The following is a 26,605-nucleotide window of genomic DNA, read 5'->3' as shown; positions in this document are numbered from 1 at the left end:
AAATAATCTACATACCAGACAGATATCAACGAGGTAGATGTTGATAATAACGAAGAAATAACAATGTGTTTTTTAAATGTTAAATTTTAGACTGGGTTCAGTGTGGCAGCAACGTAAGAGTATACACCTGATGATGGCCGTTAAGAGGCCGAAACATGTAGTGTAGAGGAGAACAAGATCAAGGACATATAATATATATTGTTTGCACTTGGGACGGATTTTGTATCATTTATATTAAATTAAAATTCAAGAATGAAATTTTCTCAGGCCGCCATGACATTATCTAAAACAAATCATCTGCTTTTACTGATGATGTAGGAATGTCTAAACCACCGTGTGGGGGAGTGTTTAACTCATATATGCATATACCCTTGGTTGCTTTCCTCTAACACTATGGATCCATAAACTGTAATTGCTTTGTCAGAAGAAAAGTTTGTATGACATTACCGAATATTTATGTAAGTTTTGAGGTTTTCACGGCGATGACTATGAAGAAAGTCGTCTTCTGGGTTTTGGTGCCGTGTATTCTTCGTTTTGACCGACGTTTCGGAGGAACATCGGCCAAAACGAAGAATACACGGCGCCAAAACCCAGAAGACGACTTTCTTCATTACCGAATATTGTTTAGTAACCACTACACCAATTTCTCTGTTTAGATCAACGAAGTTGAATGAAAATAAATTTCCCAGTAAGTTAAAGGCAATAATTCGCGATACGATAAACAGAGATAATAAACAATATTTTTTACAAGGAATGGATTGCATGTATGGAATAAAATGTTTCCAGCACATCAACTCACTCGCAGTCGATATTCAAAAACTGGAACATCATTTCAGAGGAACTACTGATTTCAGTAATAAATAATACTTCATGCTACATTACTAATTTTCGCGCAACGTTGATTTTTCCCTTTGTCCTCTCTTCTTTTGGTCGTAAATATCACCCTTTAATTTGCGATCTTGAACAAATTTTGTAAATATTTCGTCGTTTATTATCACGTAATTCTCATAAACTTAGCCACAATGTCTTATAAATTATTTATTATGGACAGTAGTCCTTATCTTAAACGTTCGCAAAATCGGACTGGGCGCTGTAGCGTAACGATGAACCCCCGGTGGCATAGCCACAATACCGATGTATTCATGGCTCCACTGGTACAGAAATTACTACTGTGGAACAGATAACAGAGATTGCTATGAATGGTTAGTCTGTTGGATTCGAGGTTCCCACAGCGATGGTTATGTAGAGTTGTACCTTCTGGAATATGACACCGTGTAGTCCGGTGAAAGTCAACCGGCGTTTCATACGAAAGTATCACCTCCATCTTCAGGGTCGAACAGTAAGACGAGCAAGAAACCAGCATGAAGCATGCAGCAACCAGTGCTCTGCTTGGTACATGCATTATTCTGATTTCCTGCCGTAACCACTAATCGTGGTGTGGCTATGCAACCGCATTGCGGTGGCTTACAGAGATTAAGGCCTGAAATATAATAATAAACTAACGCAATACTACAACACGAAAACACAACTCTCAGCCCGAAAGGCAGGGCTACACGAAAATAAGTGCACGAAGCAGGGGTTTCGCCAGAGCTGAGTAAACCATAAGAAAACGGCCGAACAGAGTTTAGGAAAGCACTCACTCACACTTCGAGGTCCCCAGACAATAAGCAGAGCTGTGCCTGCTACATGCTTCATGCTGGTTTCTTGCTTGACTTATTGTTCGACCCTTAAAATGGAGAAGGTGTGTTCCTATGAAACGTCGACTGACTTTCACTGCACTGCATGGTGCTATAATAACCCAAAAACCGAACTCTTTGGTTTGTGAGTCAGTTTTTATTTCCTTGGAATAAGGCTAACACAGATAAGTACCCACTATTTATAATACTCTTTATCCTTTCTGCAACAAGGATAAGATATGCTTTTTTTCCCCTTGGCACTAAAGCCCCAGTGGGCCTAGGCCTGCCTCCATCAACTTCTCCGTTCACTTTGGTTTTTCTAGATCTTACATTCGGTAGGACTCCTTGGGCGGGTGATCAGCTCGTCGCAAGGCCTCTACCTGTACACAAACACAGAAAAACGCACACACACAAACTAAACAACCATGCCCTGAGTGGGATTCGAACCCACGATCCCGGTTTCCAAGCGAGCGAAGACAGTACATGTCTTAGACCGCTCGGCTACCGTGACCGGCTGAGATATGCTTAAATATTATAAATTTCGATTTTCGCTGTTGGGAATTCTGCCATCTTGCATATACGGAAATAGGTGTCGTTTGTTACCGTTGAAATATTCTATCTTAATACTGCACAGATATTTAAGGTATCGTTGGATAATATCAATTAGTGCTATAAATGAGTATAGAGGGGCCACCAATTCTTCTGTTATTAGTTACTAGAAACTGTTGGTCTCAGAATAGACGGAGGAAAATTCCTACCTGGGTTTTGCATAATTAATAAACTGCATTTGAAGGTAAACACTGCTTTTAATATTTATGAATATCTATACTTTTTGTGACACCAATATCACCCACGATAATTCATCACAGCTTAGATCAAAAATACCAGTCACTGACACTTTCTGAGAATTACGTGGCCCTCGGATCATATTTTGTCAGATTTTTGTTTAAACATTTGCGGCGTTCACATCATACAATAAAAAAGCGCGGATATTGAAGTGGCTGAAGCGGAATCATATCATAGAGACCTTGGCTACCATCTAATTCGCTTAGTGGGGGGTAGAGTCCAACTGGGTCCACTCGGCACGGCGGCCACTGATTGGCCTATTATAGCCTGCCCCGGGTGATTATGATGATGGAGAATTCGGTGGAATGAAGAGTGGCAGGGGAAACCGAATTACTCGGAGAAAACCCGCCCCAGCGCCACTTTGTCCACCACAAATCCCACTTGACCAGACCCGGGATCGAACCCGGGCCGCCGCGGTGGGAAGCCAGCGACTAACTGCTTGAGCTATGGCGCGGCCTTGGCTGCCATCTATCTTCAAGGGCAAGTAAAGAATCATTACTCAAATAAACTAACTTTATAGACTCCTACAATCCTCTTAATAAAAGGTTTTATTTAGCTGTCAAATAAATTATGTAAATGTTTCAGAGAACACTAGGCATAGCAAAATTAAAATCGTAAAAAAAATTATGACAATAAGTGAGTAAAACGAAGTCTAAAGAATCAGCACGTGTCATTTGAAGCGTATGTGTAGGGTCTATTAGGATTGTGCGCTCGCTCTGAGCGGGCCTACTTATGACGTAAGAACTTGCGTAACAAAAGCGTTGGGGAATAAGAAAAAATAATTAGTAAACCTATCGCACCTCTAGTAAGAAGACTTTAGACCGCGCCATAGCTCAAGCGGTTAGTCGCTGGCTTCCCTCCGCGGCGGCCCGGGTTCGATCTCGGGTCTGGTCAAGTGGGATTTGTGGTGGACAAAGTGGCGCTGGGGCAGGTTTTCTTTGAATACTTCGGTTTCCCCTGCCAATCTTCATTCCACCAATTGCTCCACAATCACCCTCACCTATCATCTCGGGCTGGTACAATAGGCCACAAGTGGCCGCAGTACAAGGGACTTAGTCCCACCCCACTAGCAATAATAATAATAATAAGAAGAAGAAGACTTTACGTCAGTACGTAGAATATGTTACTGTTCATAGAGAAATGATAATTACATCGGTTCCCACAATTTAGAATTTCCCAAAATAAGAACACGGAAGATAAATATTATAAAGTTCGCGCACTAATCGCGGTTAAAGTAATTCATTATGTTATTGCTGAATATCACTGTGGTCGCCCTCAAAGTACTCCCCTTTGGAAGCTCTGCACCGATCTCTGTGCCTAGTCGACCCTTTAAAACAAATTTGGAACTGGTTTTGTGGAATGGCCTTCAGAGCTGCATTCGTATTATTCCTGATGTCACAAATGTCATCGAAATGCCTTTCTTTCAATATTTCCTTCATCTCCTGGAATAGAAAAACATCACTGGGGGGCTAGATCCGGTGAATAGGGGAAGGTGTTGCAGCACAGTGATCTGTTTACTAGCTAAGAACTCCCTCACAAAGTGCCGTGTGAGCAGGTGCATTGTCGTGATGCAAGATTCATGAAGTGTTGGCAAAATTCGGGGTCTTCTCCATCTAACGTGTCAACGCAGCCTTTTTAGTACTTCCAAACAGTAAACTTGGTATTCCAACGTCATCAACCCATACTGAGATTTCTGACCACTTCTGCCAGGGTAAGCACACGGTGGCAGGTTCGCGAACTTTATTGTCAGACCTCGTACAACCGATTATCTAGAGACAAGCTGAAGGAGGTGTCTGTTTCGGCGATCAATTTAATCGTGACATAATCATAATTTTAGTGAGGACAGTTTTGTAGAAACTACTCCAAGTCAGAGTATTAAAATGAGTAAAGACAAAGAAGTGCAAAAAATAACTAACACGGATCTGAATTTCCAACAGATGGTTTACTTATCTGCAATCTGATAGCTTATCATCAGTCGGCAGGTGGATATACAGTATTTGAATGAAATAAGCAACTAACTGTTTTACCTTTTTCAATTATTTGTAGGAACAGGCCATAAAATAAAGTTATGTCCAATTAATATCTTTAATAAACTGATTACCGGTATATGAAACATTGTGCACCAGAGGAGATAAGATGAGAACTAATATTGTTCTCCTGAAATCTCGATTCGGCCAGTTACTGAGCCATTTCGATTCACGGGACACAGCCTGCCATTCTAAACATGTCGTGCTTTTCTCAGTCTCTCCTCATGAGCGTTAAGATACTGTTTGAAATTTACGCCACACTGACAGATCGTAAACATAAAATTTACAATTAGATACTACAGGGTTCTAACGATGGTGTATAACACACAGAGAGATACTGGGTTTTCGGACTTTGTCCATCGTCCGGATTCTAAATAACTAAGAAAAAACACAACGTTTCGGAAACGTGGCTTTCCAGAAGTATCAACTTTGCTCTGAATTCCTTGATAAGTGCAAATAAATCACAGACTAAGTTATTTTCACCCTGCAACTTTAAATTCAAATGGTTCATATGGTTCACCATATCAGCAAAAAATGATAATTTCCAAAGCCACTCGGTATCTGATAAAAGTGTTTCGTGATGGTTTCTCTCGGTAAGAAATATATCAATTTCATTCCTGAGCTGAAAGAAGCGCGAAAGAACCTTTCCACAGCTAAGCCATCGAACTGCAGTATAATATGTCAGGTCAATAAGCTCGGAATCACATTTACCAGTACTTACTGGAAAATTAGTTCAGTTTGCGCGTTTCTGCACAATTCTTTCGCGGGCCGTAGTTTGGAGACCCTTGGTCTAGAGAAAACGTGAGAGCCTCGACGTCTCACAACCCTATGGGCCTTCACGGCCTGTTACAGGAATAGCTTTACCTTTTACCTTTTACGCATAGAACATAACCCGATTTATGGTTCTTGGTACTGAATATGAATTAGTCGTTAATTCTGCCTTTCCCCCCCCCCTCTGGCCCAAAAGCAATCATAAATATGAATCCGACAATGCTCCACATTCGAGTTTACCTTATCTGTAAAGTAAATATATCTGAATAATTATTGGTTAGTTTAAATACACCAATTGGGGTACAATCTGAGTTCATTCGCAAGATTCCTTCAGGTGCAAAATTAAGCGCTTAAATTAAGAGAGTTCGCACTGGCCTTATGTACAAATTCTTATTAGTGTATGTTGATACATTTCTATAGGATAATATTAATAGACTGTGTAACTGTACACTTGGAATATCAGATTTCATTAAACTTGAATACTATGTAAGCTACTCAGTTTCGCTCTGGGAACTGCCGCTTCTCTCTGAGAGATATGAAGAAATGTAATATGCATTTCTGTTGAACGTTTTACCTTGAAGCTGATGCAGTCAGTTGGCATTTCTAACCTTGTTATGTAGCGAATGAATCCTGTAATGAGAAATGGAAAATCCTTCAGAATTTGAGCTCTATTCATATAATTGACATATATACATTTCGATACTAAACAAACACTTGATCAATACCATGGAACAAAAATACCGATTTATGACCATGCCTACTTCACTTAAAACAAATTTACTGGTCAAATTCAAGGCCAAAATAATTCTGAAAGTCACAGGAAAAAGTACTGGGTTTTCGGACTTTGCCCATCGTCCGGATTCTAAATAACTAAGAAAAAAAACACAATGTTTCGGAAACTGGATCTGCTTCCGTCCTCAGGTGAGGGGAGACACCTACTCTGTTGGGTCCCTTAGAAAGAGCTACCCTCAATCACTGGCCTAAGGGACCCAACAGAGTAGTTGTCTCCCCTCATCTGAGGACGGAAGCAGATCCAGTTTCCGAAACGTTATGTTTTTTCTTAGTTATTTAGAATCCGGACGATGGACAAAGTCAGAAAACCCAGTATCTCTGTGTGATATACACCATCGTCAGAACTCTATACGAGTAGTATCTACAGGTAGAAGTACTACGCCTGCGTAGGTGGGATAGTAGTGGACGATGGTTTAGATGGGGTAGGTGGGAAGGTAGGTAAGTTCTTTTAGTTACTTGGAGTGGGGTGAGACTGAGTACACTTGGTACGTCGGCCACTAACTGACCTATAGTACCAACGCCGAACGATAGATGATGAGTGTGGAGCAATCGGTGGAATGAGAATTGGTAGGGGAAACTGAAGTACTCGAAGAAAATCTGCTCCAGTGCCACTTTGTCCACCACAAATCCCACATGTCCTGACCAGGACTCGAACCGGGGACGCCGCTGTAGGAAGCCGGCGACTAACCGCCTGAACCTTGGCACGGCCTGGGTAGGTAGGTAATTAGATGGGTAGATAGGTGAATATGTGAGAAAGTAATTTGGTAAGTGGGTAAGCGGGTGGGAGTTCAGGTAGATATGTTACTTGTGTCACAACTTTGTTGTTACTTGTTTCCTGTACATTTTACAACACGCGATTAATTAATTTTACGAAGAAAAGCGGAAGGCATACTTGGGTATGTCGTAGGTTATATCTTTGTCTCTGGCATTTTGAAACCAGAACTTATACCAATCTTCGGTCTGTTTATCTTGACTGTTCCCTGTCATAGGGTTGACACCATCAAGTCCTCGGTCTAACAGATCTAAAACGGAATTAAAAGCCCTGTACGAGTCCAAGAAGAAATTTAACTTGTTTTATCGGCTTGTTCGAACATTACTATTCTTGAGAGGAAACATGTACATGTATGCACATCACACACCGCTGAAATTGTCTGTTTGTTTTTTGTTTTTCGTAAGGTAACGTCATCTCGGTTGCGCTCTGTGGTTCTTTTCCTATCATCGTCCTTGGCTTTTCATATTCATGAAAACAGAATCTGCACTATTGTGGTTTAAATCCATACATCTTGGACAGAAGAGAATCTTTTGAAGAAAACCTACTGGTCCCAGAAATAGGAATAATATTTTGTTCAATTTTCAAATTTAATGTCAATTTTGCTTCGTGTAATTGTTCCTACGTCATTACGTACGACATATATTTTATACATACTTAAAATAATATAATTTCATATTTATGGTATGTAATTCTAGCGAAAAGCGCCATTTTAGGAGTAGAAAATGAATAAATGAGAGAATAGTCTTTGGGAAATAATTTGGCTTTCGTATTAGCCATGCTGAATCCAGGTTACACAGCCAAACAATTACATATGCGTACGTAGGTAACTGGTTTATTCTTCGCTCTGTATTTTCTTATGGATTGAATTACATAATTTTCATGTTCAGTGATGTAATGTTTAAACGGCCATTGAACATTGTAGATAAAATCCGTATCTGTCGGCATAAAAGCTAACAATTTCCACGGAGAGAAACAAATGTTTACACGTAAAGTTTTACAAACAAGTCAAATAAATTGTCACATGCACAAGGGCGTCGGCCCTCTTGCCTCTCAAATTAAAAATGCGTAGAGGTTTCTAAGCTCTGAAGCAAACATACAAATCACCCTGCAGCGGCCCATGTTTGTATACCATATACTGAATATATTGAATCTGTTATTTGAAATCTCTAATAACGGTGAAGGTGGACAGAGTATTCAGTCAACCTCATTACAAGACTCGCTGTTCGGGAGGTTTTCAGTGGGGGGTTGATAAAAAGATAGGAAAACTTAATTCAGAATCAATTTGGTGTCATTATATAAAACATAATACTTCTCAGATACCATAAAACAACGAACAGAAACACAATAACGAGGCAAATGTAATGTAGCTTAAATAGCAACACTGCTCCTACTACTAGCGTGTGGCTTCTGAAAAACCTATCAGAATAGTCAGGTCGCAGTATAATGTGACGTCTATTACTTATTTTTACTTGACTGGTGACCAGATATGTGTCGACATTCAAATGTCATCCTCAGAGATATATTCCTTCAATAAGGTAAAACTGGTAAAACTTGTAATATTATAAATGCAAAAAGGGTAGAGTTAATATCACATACATACATGATAGAGAGATCACCGTATACAGCTCAGTAATTGCATTTTGTACAGGACGAAGCTGGCACACCTACTGATAATGATGTAAACACCTGTTAATTACATTTGCCCCCTTATCATGCCATCATCTAATTAATTCTGTACATGAGTCTTGGAACAACACGCTCTTTGAATTGCATAAACTAATTTTTCAATACTTACTTAATAATATAGCGTGGTGCTACTTGACTTGTTTATTAATTTTGAAATACATTTTTAAATTGCTTTGTAAATTATCCTTGGGCACTTTTTATAAGTATGTCGAGGGGGGATGGTAAGGAACTGTAATGGCTTACTTTAATACATTCTTTATATACCGACGCTCAGCCGAAAGCTTAAGTAGCGTCTAGTAAGAAGATGAATGTGAATGGATTTGGATGGATGTTGAAGGAGACTTCGTAGCATACTGACACGAGGGACTGAGAAAGACCATGAAAAGTTATTGATCATAGACCTAGCCGGTCTATAGAAAAAAATTCGAACCCGAGACATCCGCAATACAAACCAGGATAAATAATCCCACAGAGAATTTTTGTGTATTGTGTTATGGCATCCAGAAATTCGCACTTTAGGTACTGAGGAAAACTACAGATAACTAATGTAGGATAACACTTGACCGGTCTTACGAAACAAATTTACGTAACAAGACGGTATAACATGCGTGAGATAAAGAGAGTCTATAAAGCACTTATCGTGGGAGTTAACATCTCAAGAGAATACATGGTGACAATCTACCTATTTCTAAGGCATGTACTGTCTTCGCTCGCTTGGAAACCGGGATCGTGGGTTCGAATCCCACTCAGGGCATGGATGTTTAGTTTGTGTGTGCGCGTTTTTCTGTGTTTGTGTACAGGTAAGAGGCCTTGCGACGCGCTGATCACCCGCCCACGCAGTCAAAACCGAAGTGAAGGGAGAAGTTCATGGAGGTAGGCCTAGGCGCACTGGGGCTGTAGTGCCAAGGAAAAAAATCTACAGATCTACCGTCAGTAGGTCCTGATATCATTAGTAACGAGGCTGGAATTTATAGGCTCACCCTCAGTAAAACACTGCTCTAATGCAAATGTCTCATACATAGCGGCAGGGTAATGAACTCACTTCCTCTTGGTGAGAGTTAACAAGAACAAGACTGGAGCCCCACAGTTTGCTAAAAATGTATAATTCTTGTCACCCATCCTTCTTACTCCTAGTAGACTAACATTATTGTACCTTCCTTTGTATTTAATACTAAAATGTCTCAATATCGTAATTAGTTGTCACGTGTAGTTTCTCCTATGAATAAGTTCACATTTCCGGTGATGTGGAACCTCGCTCCGAACACGATATTCCTGCTTATGTGACATGAACGGAGTTACTTCCTCTTGAAACGAAATCATGATTTAAATTTGTTTCGAAATTATGATCGGAGTCGATGGCCACTCGTACAGGAATAACGCCAGATGCCAACGAACTTCATAACAGAAACTCTGCAACCGAGACAAAAGGAGAAGAAAGTGTATCAAAAGAGGAAATTAATTGATCAGAACGGAAAATGAAACGGTGCCGCTATTATTACTGTCGATGTTGTGTCACTGATTCATTCACCCATATCCCATCACTTTCCATATCGGAAACCTAACCGCTTGTAATGCTCTATCGACTGTTACGCATGCCAAGCACAACGTGCTACTCATCGCCACTGAGCTTCAATTATCAGAAACTGTTCCAGTATCTTCTGGCAACAAGATTATTCCAAGGATTTCGTCATAGTTTTATGAATCGCGTATTTTGAAAGTGAAGTGCAGGTAACATTAGATGCAATTGTTGCTAGAAGCCGATGTAAAGATCCAACAACCGTGTTACTTTTTAAGAAGAAAAAAGCTAACATTTATTCAGTTTCATGCTTACTGAAAATGAGGCAGAAATCGAAGTGTGTAAACTGCTTGGTATTTTCTTTGTGATTGGCGGAGTTCGTGTAACATGGCGCGGAGACGCTTACTCACAGGACATCAGCGACGAATGGCCTACACTGGCCTCGAACTAAAGCCTTGTTCCATGGCAGTGTTAAGTGAGGTTCGAAATCTGACGCATTTTTTCGCCCCTTTTAAGAAAATTTCCGTAACAAATTTCAGTATTTTATTGTATTGTATTGCAGAGGGTGGGTTTCTCCATGCGCTTAGACCAACTGTTGGTCCATTGTGCGTCCCCCTATGATATTCTACCAGTCTATATTCTCTACCGGTACTGGTGCGTGCCATCAGTCCCGACTCAGCCAGCGAGTTCGGCCTCTACTGGCTCAGCGGTATCTCGATGCTTCCGCCATCTACCAGAGGCGTTAGAGAGTACTGTTGGGCGGGAAATGTCCTGAATTTGGCTCAGTGGTCCCCTTGGGACAAACAAATTTCAGTAAGTCTCCACGCCGAAGAAAGAACATAAGTTGCAGCTATGTAGCAGAAACAGTTTTAAAGGAAGTGTTCCGTATTAGATCCTCGGTATAGAATTTTCTCCTGAGGTAAGAATTTAATTTCAATTATTTGAAAATTAAATGTAAGAGAACAAGTGTCTGGACTTGAGACGGGTAAGTGGGGAGACGCGAACACTGTAAAACTAGAATTCATTATTTAGACTATGGACTTGGCCTGTTATTGTTAAGATAATCGAATCAGTGAGGTTTGTTAGGAAACTCTCTTTTAGCATTTAAGAAAATGATCTAAACGTCACAGTCAAGATTAGAAGAAGGTATCTCGCTACTCCGAATATATTTTGTGCCTATCCTCTTATTTTATTCATCATCTTTACAAATTTTAAAAACGAAGGTGGCCGTTCCCATATTTCAGGCGGTTAGTGACTTGTTCCCACTTCGGTGGCCTGGGTTCGATCCGAGTTCAGTTAACATGGGATTTGTGGTGAACAAACTGGAATGGAGGCGAGCTTTCTCCTAGTATTTCAGTTTCTCATGCTAATTATCATTCCACTAACTGTTCCTTATTCATTAATTATTAATATTATTAGATGCAATTATTATTCGGGTATGTCATTCTGTTACATAAAGGTTACTCTCTTATTTGCCAAGAAAGTGACAATACCAGTATACACATAATTCAAAGATGTATTTGAGCACAAAATGTCAGACCTCTTTCCTTAACGGAACTGACTCAATACTGTTAAGCTTCTAAGTCATTCTGAATTAAGTAAGCAGACTGCTGTTTGTGAGTGGCATTACTGGTGACACGATGCTCACATTCATCTCCATGCAGCGCGATAAATTGTTTCTAAAGATTTTTTCACTTGCTCTACAGCCCGTTGGGCCCTGACCCCTGATTTTTCAGTTTCATGATCATTTTACAGACGGTAGGATTCCTTGGACTAGTGATCAGCTCTTCGCAAGGCCTCTACCTAAACACAGGGCAATACAAACACAAAATAAACACATACAAAACATTCATGTGTGGGATTCGAACCCACCATCCCGGCTTCCGAGCGAGCGAAGAAAGTACGTGCCTTAGACGGCTCGGCTACCGTGACCGCCATTTGTGAGCCGATTGTCTAGAGAATGTGGGAGCATCGACGTCTCTTAACCCTATGGGCCTTCACGGCCTGTTACAGGGACAGCTTTCTTTCGTTTCTAAAGAACATTAAGGCGCAGACAGGCCTTATCTACATGTCACGTTTTAAGTGAAGAGCAGTAGCAAGAAGCTCAGAGTTTTCTGACAAAGAAGAATAACGGAAAGAAAAACTTCAGTGTCTAACCTCGTTACTGATATTCGAGGACCGACATGCTCGTGTTCTGAAAGAAAGTCAGTTACATGATCACGAGGATAGGACAGAACACGTCATAGCAAAAGCAAGAAGTAAATTGAATGGTTCGTGCCGTTGCCATGTTCACCAAAGAAAGAAAGATAGAAAGGTTTCATACAGAAGAAGTAGACAAATTGATTACATTTCACCCCACCATACTCACTTGCACGACCTTAATAAGTCATTAATTTTTTTTCCTTGGCACTACAGCCCCAGTGGGCCTAGGCCTACCTCCATGAACTTCTCCGTTCACTTCGGTTTTTCTAGATCTTAGACATGTGGTAGGACTCCTTGAGAGAGTGATCAGCTCGTCGCAAGGCCTCTACCTGTACACAAACACAGAAAAACACACACACAAACTAAACATCCATGCCCTGAGTGGGATTCGAACCCACGATCCCGGTTTCCAAGCGAGAGAAGACAGTACATGCCTTAGACCCCTCGGCTACCGTGACCGGCTTAAGTCACTAATACTTAACAACATTCGCCAACTCATTTTTAATTACACAGAAGAATGTTAGGAGCAGGGATAGCGCAGTTTGTATAGTGTCTAACTACGGGCTGGCCGACTGAGGATACGGAGTTCGGGTCCCGGTAAAGGTCATGAATTTTCTCTTCTCGACTTCATCCAGACCGGCTCTGGGACCCACCCAGCCTCCTATCAAATGTGTACCGGGGGCTCTTTCCCCGAGGGTAGAGCGGCAAGATTGTGAAGCTGACCACTCACCTCAGCTAGTGCCGAGGTCAAAGAAATGTGGATCTATACATCCACTCCCCCATGCATCTTCATGGCGTAGTGCTTAATTAGCCAAGCACAGGGACTCCACTTAATTTCTTCACAGAAGAATGATAATAAAAACAGTATATTTTTAAGGTGTCAGCTATAAAATAAAATTATAATCGCAACAAATTAAATCAGATTGGAAGCCGTAACGTTCTAGATTTAATTTCGGGAGATTCTTGGTTCGATTCTCGGCAACTCTGACGGAAGGCAGTAATCGTTTTGCTCTGTATCTCGAGGGCGAGTTCTGAGAGGATACCATCAAATAGGTCAAGACTTCCTCGTTTTGAAATCCTTGCCTACTAACAGTCAATGATCTTATTTCATTTCATTTGACGCTACATAATAGTGACAGTTAGGAAAGTGTCATTAAATACTCTAATAATCCATCAATTCATATTACCGCCGTTTCAGTAATACGTCCGGTCCAAGAAAATAATTTTGTAAAATTGAAAATTATGTCAAATGTAACTGCAATTACGTCGAATTTTTATCAGAACCTGGCCGTTCTCACCACGGCACAGGCCTCTAATCACTTACACACCTAAAACGCTTGATCATATACGGTTGTTTCTTACTGCTTACTTCACCAAGCTGTCAATACCTGAACAATGGAGTCCGATGGCAGGATGACTGATGAATTAAGAATTGGCAAAGGTTTAGAAGAAAGCAGTCGTAGCATAACCGGGGTACCATCTCCATATTTGCTGAGAGAGCCCAAGGAAAACCTCATTCAAGATATCCGGTATCCCAACTGAGATCTGAACCGAGCTACGTAAACACGCTCAGTGATTCATACATATGCAGGCTTCTCGTTTTGGATACTAATCTAAAAGATCAAATTTCATGATACGACAGTGGTTGTTGAGAAACATCTGCATTTGAATAATTCCACTGACTAGCTGGCACTGTCGCAGTTCAGCTTGCCAGAACCTTCCGTCTGCCAACGATTTGAAGCGAGATTCTGATAGAGACAGACCCGTCCGTTCTCCAGAAGGGTTGCCAAATTCCCCAGTCGGAGCTGGAGCTCGCTAACGCCTTTTATAAATTAAATGTTTCATGAAGCCGTTGTTTTCGGGCTGTTATTGTGCGGGACGATTTTACTGGTTTGACAGAATTTTGTGATGAATCAGATGGAAAATTTATGTCATACTGCCATCACTATGATATCCTATCTTTTTCTCAATCCCATAATGCAATTACTTAAGTTATAATGAGTTGTAAACTATTCCTTTCATTTATATGTATGGTCACATATCACCTAATGAAATAACAGCACTGAAATGTATTGTATGAGGCTTGCTGCTTGTTTCCAGTTTTGTGTTTGTCTGATGTTTATATGTCTCCTGCAAGGTTACAGCGGTAGCGTTGAATTAAGATGTGAAGAATGATTTGGCACAAAAACTTAACGCTTACTTGAAGGATGGTATAAGTGAATGGTGTATGTAACTCTGAAACATAATCCTGTACTTCCTTGTACAAAACACAGTGGCTTTCAGTAATTTCTGTCTGCTGTGTTATCATTCGTTCCAGCTTGCATTCTTGTGCTCTTTCGTGCACATTAGTATTAAATAACACTGGGAAGCCCGGATAATGTGTCCAGCATAGCGACTGGCTACGGGCTCGACGACCGAGGGATCGGAGTTCGAGTCCTGGTAGAGTCAAGAAAATTTCTCTCTTACACGTCGTCCAGACCGGCTCTGGGGCCCACCCAGCGTCCTACACAATGGGTACCCGGAGACTGTTTCCTCGGGGATAAAGCGGGCGGGGCGTGAAGCTGACCACTCACCTTCAACTAGTGCTGAGATCAAAGACGTATGGATCTATACATCCATTCCCCCACTCCTTCATGGCGTAGTGCCTTATTGGTTAAGTACAGGGACAATTTTACCTTTACTAAGTAACGCTGATTCTAGGGATACGATTCTTTGTAATATTTCAATAGTCCTCACATAATTAAAATCTCCTTTCAACCTCCAGCCGTTCTTTGGATTAAATTGTTTCAGATGAACAGAGTCTTAACTTCTCCTTTCAACCTCCAGCCGTTCTTTGGATTAAATTGTTTCAGATGAACAGAGTCTTAACTTCTGTGGAACAGTAAACTACCTAACTTCCAGTGCCCTACGTATGTCTGTTTACCACATCTGCACATAAATGCTTTAATATTTCTGATTGGAGTAACTGAAATTGTAAGTTGCGAAGGGAAGAAAAAAAAATGATTCTCTGAAACTCTTCCATTTGTGTTCACTTTATGCACGAAGTATGGACAAACCTCCTCTGGTGACCTATATACGGTTTATACACCAAGATTGATTATGAGCTGGTAGAAACTTCGTTTGATTTATGAGCGAATTGCAGCTCGGTTTAAGACGAACTGGGTTACACATGACCGTGGGAATCACCTTGCACCAGTTAGCTTGGCCTGAACTTCCAATAGGGCACCGATTGCGGTGGACATTGCCATCAGGATGAAGTAATTTCTTCAACAGGAGCTCCCTCCCAGATGTACGTATGAACGTAGGTTTTCATCAAGAAAATCATTGTCATTAATCCCCCATGGATGTTCTGTGATAGCTGCAACAGACTGTTTGGCAATTGGTTCAATACCGCCAATAGTAAGCCCGGTACTGGTTAACAGTCTTGAGCTAGTTCTAACCAAATAGACTTGAAAGGATTCTGACAATGGTGTATGCTGTACAGAACTATTAGGCTTATTTTGGACTCTATCCATCGTCTGGTATATAGAAGACTAGTGATTGAGACTAGCTCTTTCTAACGGGCCCAACTGAGTAGGTTTATCCTGCCCCATCCACCTGAGGACGGAGACAGATTCAGTCTCCGAAACGTTGTGGTTTTTTGTCTTCTATACACCAGACGATGGATAGAGTCCAAAATAAGCCTAATAGTTCTGTAGTTCTAACCAATTCACATCCTTGTAACCAGTGCATTGTAAAATGATTCGCTTTTCTCCATCTTGATCTTCCAAGTGGCAGCTTTCTATTGTAAAAATGTTTCGCAACAAACACATCTATGCATATTTCTTTTCACACGTCGAAGCTACAGGAAATCAACACCTACATTCGATTACCCAACCACTACTTTTTTTTCTTTCCTTGGCACTACAGCCCCAGTGGGCCTAGGCCTACCTCCATGAACTCCGTTCACTTCGGGTTTTCTAGATCTTACACATACGGTAGGACTCCTTTGGCGGGTGATCAGCTCATCGCAAGGCCTCTACCTGTACACAAACACATAAAAACGCACACAAAAATTTATGCCCTGAGTGGGATTCGAACCCACGATCCCGGCTTCCGAGCGAGCGAAGACAGTGGATGCCTTAGACCGCTCGGCTACCGTAACCGACACCCAAGCACTACTAGATCATGAAATTCTTCGTTAACCTGCCCTGAACTAATCACTTCATTAATTTTACGACCAGATATATATTCCTAGGCAATTTGTCTTCTGGCATATTTAATTTATGTTCTCTCAGTGTAACAACGCACTACCACATTCGGCTTTTTATCAGTTGTTTTCTTCTTTAACTTAAAATTTAAAAATCATAAAAAATGCGACGAAAGATTTGTTATATGTTTGAATTCCTGATTTAAATTCAATCATTGCAATTTTTAGCTGTCACTGTAACCTGAGGATGGCAGGAGGCGTCAGTTGTAAGTTGGTAGTGACATGCTGGATAAATAAAAAATCAACTTCTATACAGTGATAAATAACAAAGCAGAATCTAACGATTAATTTATATGTTAGCGGTACATTGGACGTTGCTATTAAAATTGTAGCTCTTATTTATACGTCTGGAATATTTGTAGAACGTTATTTACAATTTATTCTTTAGTATGATACATGATATCATACCAAATAAATTTTTTCCCAGAAATTGCTCCATGCACTTCACATGATATCAGTCCCTTATTCCTAAATAGAAATTTTTATGCAGTTGCTATTAAGACTTACTGGTCAATATTTTGTGTACGGGAATAGAGGTAAACCCTCATTTACAGGCCTGTTCAGATCTCGAAGCTATAAAATAAACCTACAAATTTTCTCTGACCTCAAAGACCTTGTCCAAACCAAAGACTGAGTGATTCGTTGCATAGGCGATAGTTAAATTCAGATATTTACAAGTCTGTCCGATTACAACTCACATCTGGAGTGAAGCAATGGACAGAACATACCAAGGGTTTTATAGGTCATAAAAACATTTACAAAATGTTGAACTGAGACAAGTTCACAATTGTTGTGAAGTGCAATTCACGTGTAAGCATTAAATTTTAGTACTGATACCTGTAAATAAATACCGTAATTACATCGGACAGACGAAGATAATAGTTCTGCCCCGTAAATATGTAACTGCCTTCTGGCATGGCGAACTGAGACAGCTCCATTCCAAGCAAAATCGAGTTGTGATTTATTGCAGCAAGTTCTTATTTGACCCGTTGTCCGACCTGATCATAACGCATGACATGTGGTGGATTACCGTTTCTTCTCAGTTTTGTAGGTTGTTTCTTTGTCTATTTAAAGACGTTTTGTCAGTTGTTTCTATTATACATCGTCGAACAATAGGAAGATAATGAACAATCGATAAGTATGTGAAAAGGAAGCGGTCGTAGCCTATTTTAAGATCTTATTCCACATTTTCCAGGAAGATAGGAGAAAACTCACTAAAGCCCTCAGCGGTTCCCTAAATCCACTTTAATGTCATTTTTCCATCTATGGTTCGATCTCTCAACCAGAAGTTTCACAAGATAATTCTCTACTAAAACGATAAATCAAGATATAAATATATAATTTAAATTTAATTTATAGAACTTTGTCTTCTGTAAATCTGAATTATCCGACTGTTTCAGACTCTTATTTCTAACAGTCGAAGTTTCCGGCGCCATTACATTGTAAACAACTTTCTGATACCATGTCCTTTTAGCACCGGTCTAGAACACCGAGATTAACAGCCGCGGGGACCCGTTGCGCTGACCACGTGACACCCTCTATCCGCAAAAGTTGGCACTAGCTTCGCAGACAAGCGGCGGTCGCTCGGTCGGTATAGTTTGCTTGCGGTATACAGGCCACGGAGATTTTTATTGTCCTTTTAGCACATTACAGAGAGGACTGAAAAGTCTTTCCCGATGATAAATATAGGTATTACATATCTACATTACATACTACGAACTTATAAACTAACACGTATGCACAGTATTAGTACCATTGATACCTGACAAATTCTCCAAATTGTGATCAACGTTACCTACGACGATTCACACATCAGAGATATTCATCTGCAGAGAATATGAACATTACTGTCTTGTGGGAAGTGACACAGCTAACTTTGATAGATAGACACCAACAGTTAGGGGAAACATGCTGCCTCCATCTTCAGTTCAGTGCGTTTCAATGTACACGGCACTGTATCCCAGACGACAGTAAACATAGTACTAGTTACCGCCGTGAAAACATGAAATCTCATACAGAAGAGAACTTCAACCACAAAAACAAAGATTAATACCCTGACAAAATGACATAGTAGACACATTTAAGAATCGAATAACTTATTGAAATCTGCCACCACATTTTTCTTCTTAACAGTTCTAATGGTTTAAATTAGATTTAGGCATAACAGCCAATTAATTCATGATATATTATACCATATACTTACATACATGTGTATATGTTTATCGTATATACCTGTTCTTTACACAATTGTGATATATGACATTTTAATTCATCAACATATTTTGATCATATCGGTCACTTCATCACATGTTATTTGCCTTTAGGGAAACTGCAGCTTCCATAATAGACATGGTCAATATCTGCGTAGAAGTTAAAATCCCTATGTTAAAGGTATATAAACTGTGTTGTACACTGAAATGGTCTTAATTTAGTTACTACATTTTAATGTTACTACGTGTAATATAATCACCCGAAACATTTGCTAACACGTATAATAAATTTACGTTTATAATAATTATATTAAGAGCCACATGACCAATACAAGGGCAGATCTATACAGCACACAAATGTTGTTATCCATCAATCCAACTATGGCTCTACAGCCTTTGTGGATCTTGGCAGCCTTTTCAGTTTCTTAATCCATACACAGTCTGTATGACTCCTTGGATGGGAGATCAGCCCGTCGCAAGACCTCTGCCTACACGCAGAACAACACAAACACAGAATAAGAGTGGGATTTGAACCCACGATCCCAGTGTTCGAGCGGGCGAAGACGGTTCATGCCTTGGACCGTGCGGCCACTGTGATCGGCAAACGTTATAATTAATGTAAAAATCTTATATACTGTAATTGTTTTATAATACAATTTCCATCATTTTATTAGACTAATATTTCATTCGAATATCGTAACGTGATAATCCGGTACATAACTGCATATTTTTAGTGTAATGCTGACACAATTATTATACATATTATTTAATAAAATGAAATTAATTGTGTTGGGAAAGGATTCCTGAGCAACCGACAAAGCAAGCTGCAACCGTGCCGCTGTCAGCTGGTTACTGTACTGTTTACGTAGCTTCGTCTCGAAAGTGGGTGGATACCAGATAGCACCACAAGTGAGTGCTCCGACATCGATTTCCGATATGCTCATCCCCGTCGAGACCGCCCACGCTCGAGGAAGTGAGAGAGAAGTAGTCGTGGATGGGATAAATAGGCTTACTTGTTATAGACCTGTTAGACGGCAGATACAGGTCTACTGGTTCATAGGCCCTACATGATAAGCAAAGGAAAATGCATTGACTGCAGATACAAGTCTACTGATTCATAGGCCCTACATGATAAGCAAAGGAAAATGCATTGACTGCAGATACAAGTCTACTGATTCATAGGCCCTACATGATAAGCAAAGGAAAATGCATTGACTGCAGATACAAGTCTACTGATTCATAGGCCCTACATGATAAGCAAAGGAAAATGCATTGACTGCAGATACAAGTCTACTGATTCATAGGCCCTACATGATAAGCAAAGGAAAATGCATTGACTGCAGATACAAGTCTACTGATTCATAGGCCCTACATGATAAGCAAAGGAAAATGCATTGACTGCAGATACAAGTCTACTGATTCATAGGCCCTACATGATAAGCAAAGGAAAATGTATTGACTGCAGATATACGTCTGCTGATTCATAGGCCCTGCATGATAAGCAAAGGAAAATGAATTGACTGCTTCTGTTACATTTTAAAATGCGTAGACTTCGCAGTGACAATATTCCACGTGATTTTATCAGTTATTAATTTCAGATATTTTACCGACACTTTTCCTTTGCCGCTTCAAACACGGGTCACTAAATGCCAAAAAATCCCTCTTAAATATAAGCGTATTTGTCATTTTACTTACTTACTATTAGTGTTGTAGTTATTAGCGTTATTACAATAAAAACAAATGGATATTATTTAAGGAAAATGTATCACGAGTGGGTTGCATGAGAAATGGGTTCAAAAATTTAGTTGAGAGACCTGAAGGAAAGAGACTACTTGGAAAAATTCGGGGTAGAACGAGAGCAATATTCGCATGGATCTTTAGGTAATGGGGTGGAATTTACTGCTCAGGAAAATGGCGAGTAGTGGGCTATTGAGAACACCGTAAGGGACCTTCGGATTCCACGAAGGTGTGATATTTCTTTACTAGCGGAATGACTGTTATCTTCTCATTCTGCTCCATGGAGCTACTTAACTATATTATTTCTTTCACAGGGAAGCATTCATTCCTACATATGAGGCTATACTCCATAGATTCGAAGGTTTTAAACCTATGCTACAACTCCTCGCCTTTAAGATATAAAATCTAGTAGGCCTTTATCACACGGACCTATAATATATAATTCAATATTAATTACTTCTTATTCAAATAACATCACTCATTAATGCTTTCTATTAATTATATAGTTAATAAGCATTATATTTGGAGTAAATCACAATGGATACATTAAGATTAATTACTCCAATATCGATTTCAACTCAGCTGATACCTACTCATACTATAAACTGTGTGTTCACCAGAACGCCCTCCAACCAATGGGGACCGTATGAAATTAAACGTTTTCTTAAAAAAAAAAGTCGGCATTCAAACATGAATACTTTGGGGCGCTGCAAGCATCGTAACCGGAACGATTTTTGGATTGTTACGGCTGATATTAAGTTCAGAAAGAAAGCGCACTTTATTTTGAAAAAATCATAATGGAGATGCCGCAAAACTGTGAGGTCTATAGAGCGGGAACAGGAAATCCTCCTCCTCCTCCTCCTCCTCCCACTCCTCCAACTTACAGCATAGGTCACATGTGAAATGCTTCGTTTCACTTCATTTTCTTAACCTTAGACAGTCGGTAGGACTCCATGGACTGGGGATCAGCCCGTCGCCAGGCCGCTACCTGACACAAACACAGAATAATATCAGGGTCGAAAATGGTATGATCTTGATATTAGGCAGGGCCGAAAATGGTCTGATCTTGATGTTAGGCAGGGCCGAAAATGGTCTGATCTTGATATTAGTTGTGTTGTGACGGATATAATAAAGAAATCGTATATTGTAACACAACAGGATGCATGAAATGAAAATTACAAACAGACATTCATGCCTTCAGCGGGTTTCTAACCCACGATCCCAGTATCCAAGCGGGCGAAGGCATCTCATGCCTTAGACCGTGCGGCCATGAAGAGGACGTATGTTTCAAACTAATTTACCCTGGAAGGACGGAAGGACAATTCGAGGTTCGTATTTAGGTTGCATTTGGCGAAAATACAATTCACGAAATTAAACTGCTTAGGAAAATCGTACGGAAATTGTTATGAAGGGGGAAGCAGACAGGTCATTAGAAGAATCCAGGACTTCTAAGTTGTAATCGAGAAGTCTGAAAAAAATAATATGCTTAAAACGGGTGAAATTTCTTAAGTTCGCTTCGTTTTATCTTTTTAAATACTGCACATCAAGATTCGGTCATGCATTATTTATCACAAACTACACAACTTTAAAGACAGACCTATTCCCACAGAACTTGTAACACGATATACTCCTATCAATGGAATATTTGTTCGTAAACCTGAAACCTGTTTCTTTTTTTTTTTTTTTGCATGAGAATTAAAAAATATTACAATGCAGTCCAGTCGGAGAGCTAAGAGAATCGTTTGCAGAATTCCGATATTGCAAAGCTGGGCGACTCTCTCTCTTCCCCCCCCCCCTTTACCCTCAGGCTGACAGACCTGAACAGTTGGTCGGTAGGTTAGTCGTGTGGCTGTCGCCCGCCCGTCCGCCCATTCTTGTATGGCGGTCCGCCCAAGTCGGTGATAGAGGTAGCATAACTTTTAGGGGTTATTAAACACGAGAGTCTTGGCTTCTGTGCCTTTTTCCGATCAGCTGTTAAGGTTTCATGTCCGCGGGAACTGCTGGTGGTGCTCCTGTGACTGTGCTAACAAAACATAAAAGAAAACGCGGGGTTTACTACACAGATCAAGAATTTATCTCGAATTTCGCTGCTTTTGGAAAGGTTACACCGCTTCGCGCGATTCGAACCAATGTGTACTGTCATGTGTTCCAATAAGTAATGTGCCCTCGCTAATCCACATTCATTTTAACGTTCCTACTTAGAGATACTGAGATGAAGAAGGTAAGCATTTAATACTGAAACCTCCCTGTGTGTGTATTTAAATGTTCTTTAAGAATATCTGAAAAAACCACTGCTTGTATCGGCCTTAGTCATGCTTGTTTGGTTTATTTTATGAATTTGCTCTTTCAATTAATGATAAGTGTATAAGTGTAGATATACTGCTGCCCATAAAGGATCTTGAAAATATCTGTCTCGGAATTATAATCAGCGATCAGCAATCAGTTATGCAGGTCCCACTGTTGACATTCGTCAAATATTGCCTTTATATTAGCTCATTGCATTAAGCGAAACGTTATAATCGATGGTCTACGTAGCCCATTACAATAAACTCTTATGTCCTGAATTGTGACTACGAAACCTGTTTGGACAATAAAGGGTGTAAAAGTGTTTGGCAACAGTCTGGCTTTGGTCTCTAACTCAAAAATCTGTCTGGAAACGTATACTTCATACCTACAGTCATGTCGTCAATAAAATGTGTTACTATGAGTAAACTTCAAGGGCGAAGAAAACATAGCCTTGCAGCTATGTTTCAACATGCCCAAACCATTGGGGAGAGACGAGAATTATAAAATGACTACTTCGCCATTTTTACGCACGACCTTCATTTTCCTATGAAGACAATTGTCATTCAAAACGTGAAATAGAGAAATTTTATTAAAATTTGAATCATATAACTCTGTGGTTAAAAACGACCACTATTTTTTTTTCTGAATAGGAATATTTTACAGGCCTACCATCTTGTAAATATGGGGTTCATGCAAGACAGTACAAAATTACAGTAAGCCCTATTTAATTATTCACCATTAAACTTGTGCTCTTACTCATAATCCTCGAAGGAAAAATTCAAACTAAAATCCACATTTTCTTTATCGTCAAGTTTTGCAGCCTGAATAATTAAATTAAACTACATTCGTTTTCTTTTCTGCTCTGTGATTCTAAATAAAGAACGAAGTACGTAATTCAAATTTTCCATCCTGAAACTCAAAATTTGATAGTGTAGTCAGCCGTCCTGAGAACTATATAATATTAAATAATTTAATTGAACGAAGACAATCGTTCACCGGGGCACGAGGTAGCATAGTTGGTTGAGGCGCTATGCTACAAACCGGAAGGTCGCGGGTTCGAACCCCAATGAGGTGGAATTTTTCAATTTACCTAATTCTTCCAGCCGCACTATGGCCCTGGGGTTGACTCAGCCTCTAACAGAAATGGGTACCAGGAATATTCCTGGGGGCAAAGGCGGCCGGCGGGCAAGGCTGAGAACCTCACCGCCATTTATGAGCCGACTGTCTAGATAATATAGGAGCCTCAACATCTCACAACTCTATGGGCCTCAACGGCCTGTTACAGGGATACGTTTACAACCTTTCATTAATAGTGTCATTTGCTTTGAAGTTTCTACGGAATCGCGAAATTGATGCACAGGGCAAATTTACATTCTGGCCCGTACTCTGAAGAATGTGGCCGCTTAGTGAGGAATATGTACTCCCATCGACATGGGATCGGCCTCACAGGCTTCATCTCGTAGTTGTGGAGATCACATGGCGGCAGAATAACACAGAACTAAAATAACAAATAATAAACTCTGGTGGTGTCGGAAATAACAGGATAAACCTGATTCTATTACAACATAAATCATATCAGGTATTGCAGCTCTCACATTACACAATAATAAGACACAATATCACATGTTAGTCTGGGCGTTGTCTCAAGGTAATAAACTTGCATATGTCATTTGTACTTAATAACAGCATTAGCAGAACTCCAGTCATTTTGCGACTTCCGAAGTCTGAAGATTAGCATACACTTTGATTTAAAATGACATCACGTAGTAATTCCACCCATGTGCAGTCTTTCTAACGGCCAGCAGCTGAGCGAATCCTCAAATTAGAATATCATGTGATAATGATAAAATATATTAACAGCTCTTTGCCCTACTACAGCCACATGTTGTACTGGCCTTAAAATATGGAAACTTATTTCGTTCTACATTATTAAGAGTATATATCTATATACATTTTATACATTCTCTCTTATCTCCTACAATCTCTGCTTTCGACAGTACTGTTAAGCAAACTAATAAATGAACATCAGTGCCTTCCTTGCAAATAAACTTACACTCCCGTGTGCAAATATCGCTTGACTATAACGAACAGCTAACCCCTGTAACATAACAATTTGCAATTTAAAGAAAGAAGAGAGGAAGCGTGTAAACTATGCATTCTGTGTGACTCTGTAACTCTTTCGCCTTACTTAATGTCTGTTTTATTGGTCATATATATCTTTTGTTGCAAAAAATAAATCAAATTTTGGAATAGCCAGGCTACAGATATCACACTGCAAAGAATTGGGAAACAATTTTTGTTTTCGTAAAATTAAAAAAAAAATGTTTCAGATTAAATTTGTAATTGATAACAAGATAGCTGCGCAACTAGCGGTGTCTCAAGAAGGACTGAGCTCCATGAAGTTAGTTCGTTAGTAATAAGATGTGTATTTTTGTAACGTATACTTTTTTTGCTTGATTCTCTTTGTATTTTTTCTTTCTCTGTTTTAATGGAAATTAATACAGGGGTTATATGCACGTTGAGCCCGACACAAACAAAAATTAAATTTGCTGGACGACTTTCAATGTACACCAAAATAGTATTCTTCTCATCAATTTCCATTACTTAGCTTTGGGGCTGAAGCATTTGGGCGGACGGTTTAACAAACAGATATACATTTCATAGTTTAGGAACTTCCTTCAAAGAATGCACAGTAAACCAAATTTGCTATTTTCGCTAGGCACTGGACAGCTGTTATATTTGATATGGGATTGTATCAACGTGACCAACTTACACGAATGTTGTAACAAGGAGCCCCTGGATACAAGAATATCAGGACAGACCGGCGGGAGCAGTGGGGGGGGGGGTCTCCTGTCGGATCAATAAAGAGTAGCCAAAACTGTACCTTGGCACTGACAGCAGATTTCCATGTTCCCAAGTCTAAAACTAGGTCACAATCCACCAAGAAGGTGGGGCCCACTGCAATCGCGCAACGCGATTGAGCCTCCGGGATCAATTCAAGCTAGTCCAATCAGCTTCAGGCGTGTAGTGGAAGAGGCTGAGCACACAAAAGTCGTCAGTTGTCTCCCAGGCTAAACGCATCCATTGTGGTTCTTTATTTTCTCAAATTGCTGCATAGAGTGAAGAAACTGCCAAACAGAACCTCGCGATTGAGCAGTAAATAACGTTGCTTCGTACTCGAGTGGTTCCGTACTCGACAACCAGCTATTCTGATTCTGTTCAAACTATTTTAACTGCAGAATTTGAATACAACAAAATAGAAAGATGAATGAATGTATAAGGGATGGGCCTTCTCGGCCCTTGCACCGCGACTTACAGTGAGACATTGTGCTTCTAAATGGAAAGATGATCACGAAACGCCATTCAGAGATCGTTGCCTGTTTCAAAATCCTGACATTCACGTGTCATGACAGCATAACCAAGAGGTACATCGGTCAGGTAGCTAATAATCCGGCCAAGATTCGAAGCAGTTATCCCTTAAATACAAGTCTAGGGCGATAAATAATATACCAGTTTCACATTATCCTCTCATCTAAGCCTAGGACTCTTACCTTCAATTATTAAGACCAATATTCTGCACCCATTTCTCACCATTTTCACGTGTGCGAAGCTCAGCTTACATCAATCAGCGAAAAATTGGCTCAACAGGTTTCTGACTTGTATTTTGGAGATTTCCAGTTCTAATCTCAGCCGGAAAACTGATTGAAGTTTTTCATGGTTTCCCTCACTCCTTCAATAGAAATTTGTGCAGTGCCTTAAATTAGACCTCCAGCGCTTCCTCCCAAACACTCTCAGATTAATCGGTCTTCCTCAAATTTGACGCTATACAGTATGA

At 40.0% G+C, this 26,605-nt stretch overlaps 1 protein-coding gene and 1 long non-coding RNA gene across 3 annotated transcripts in view; one reads left to right on the top strand and one right to left on the bottom strand.

The window, feature by feature from the left end:
• The window catches only part of LOC111861704, a 341,697-nt gene that overhangs the window by 260,805 nt on the left and 54,287 nt on the right, over positions 1 to 26,605 (bottom strand). Inside the window, exon 2 of the long non-coding RNA XR_002842294.2 lies at positions 5,929 to 5,950. This is a non-coding gene — a long non-coding RNA (uncharacterized LOC111861704). The remainder of the gene's footprint in view (positions 1 to 5,928; positions 5,951 to 26,605) is intronic.
• The window catches only part of LOC111861703 (protein Tob1), a 110,144-nt gene that overhangs the window by 67,597 nt on the left and 15,942 nt on the right, over positions 1 to 26,605 (top strand). The window contains exon 1 of one of the 2 annotated variants that reach the window (XM_023846483.2): positions 22,362 to 22,705. The exons of the other annotated variant lie outside the window; for it this stretch is intronic. The gene's annotated coding sequence lies outside the window, so the exon portion shown is untranslated. Of the gene's footprint in view, positions 1 to 22,361; positions 22,706 to 26,605 lie in introns of those variants that run through there. 2 annotated transcript variants of the gene reach the window in all.

This window comes from Cryptotermes secundus, unplaced genomic scaffold, assembly GCF_002891405.2.
Source record: "Cryptotermes secundus unplaced genomic scaffold, Csec_1.0 scaffold235, whole genome shotgun sequence".
Lineage (NCBI taxonomy): Eukaryota > Metazoa > Arthropoda > Insecta > Blattodea > Kalotermitidae > Cryptotermes > Cryptotermes secundus.
Note: the sequence above shows the minus strand (reverse complement) of the source record. Positions and strands in the feature narration are given on the sequence as shown.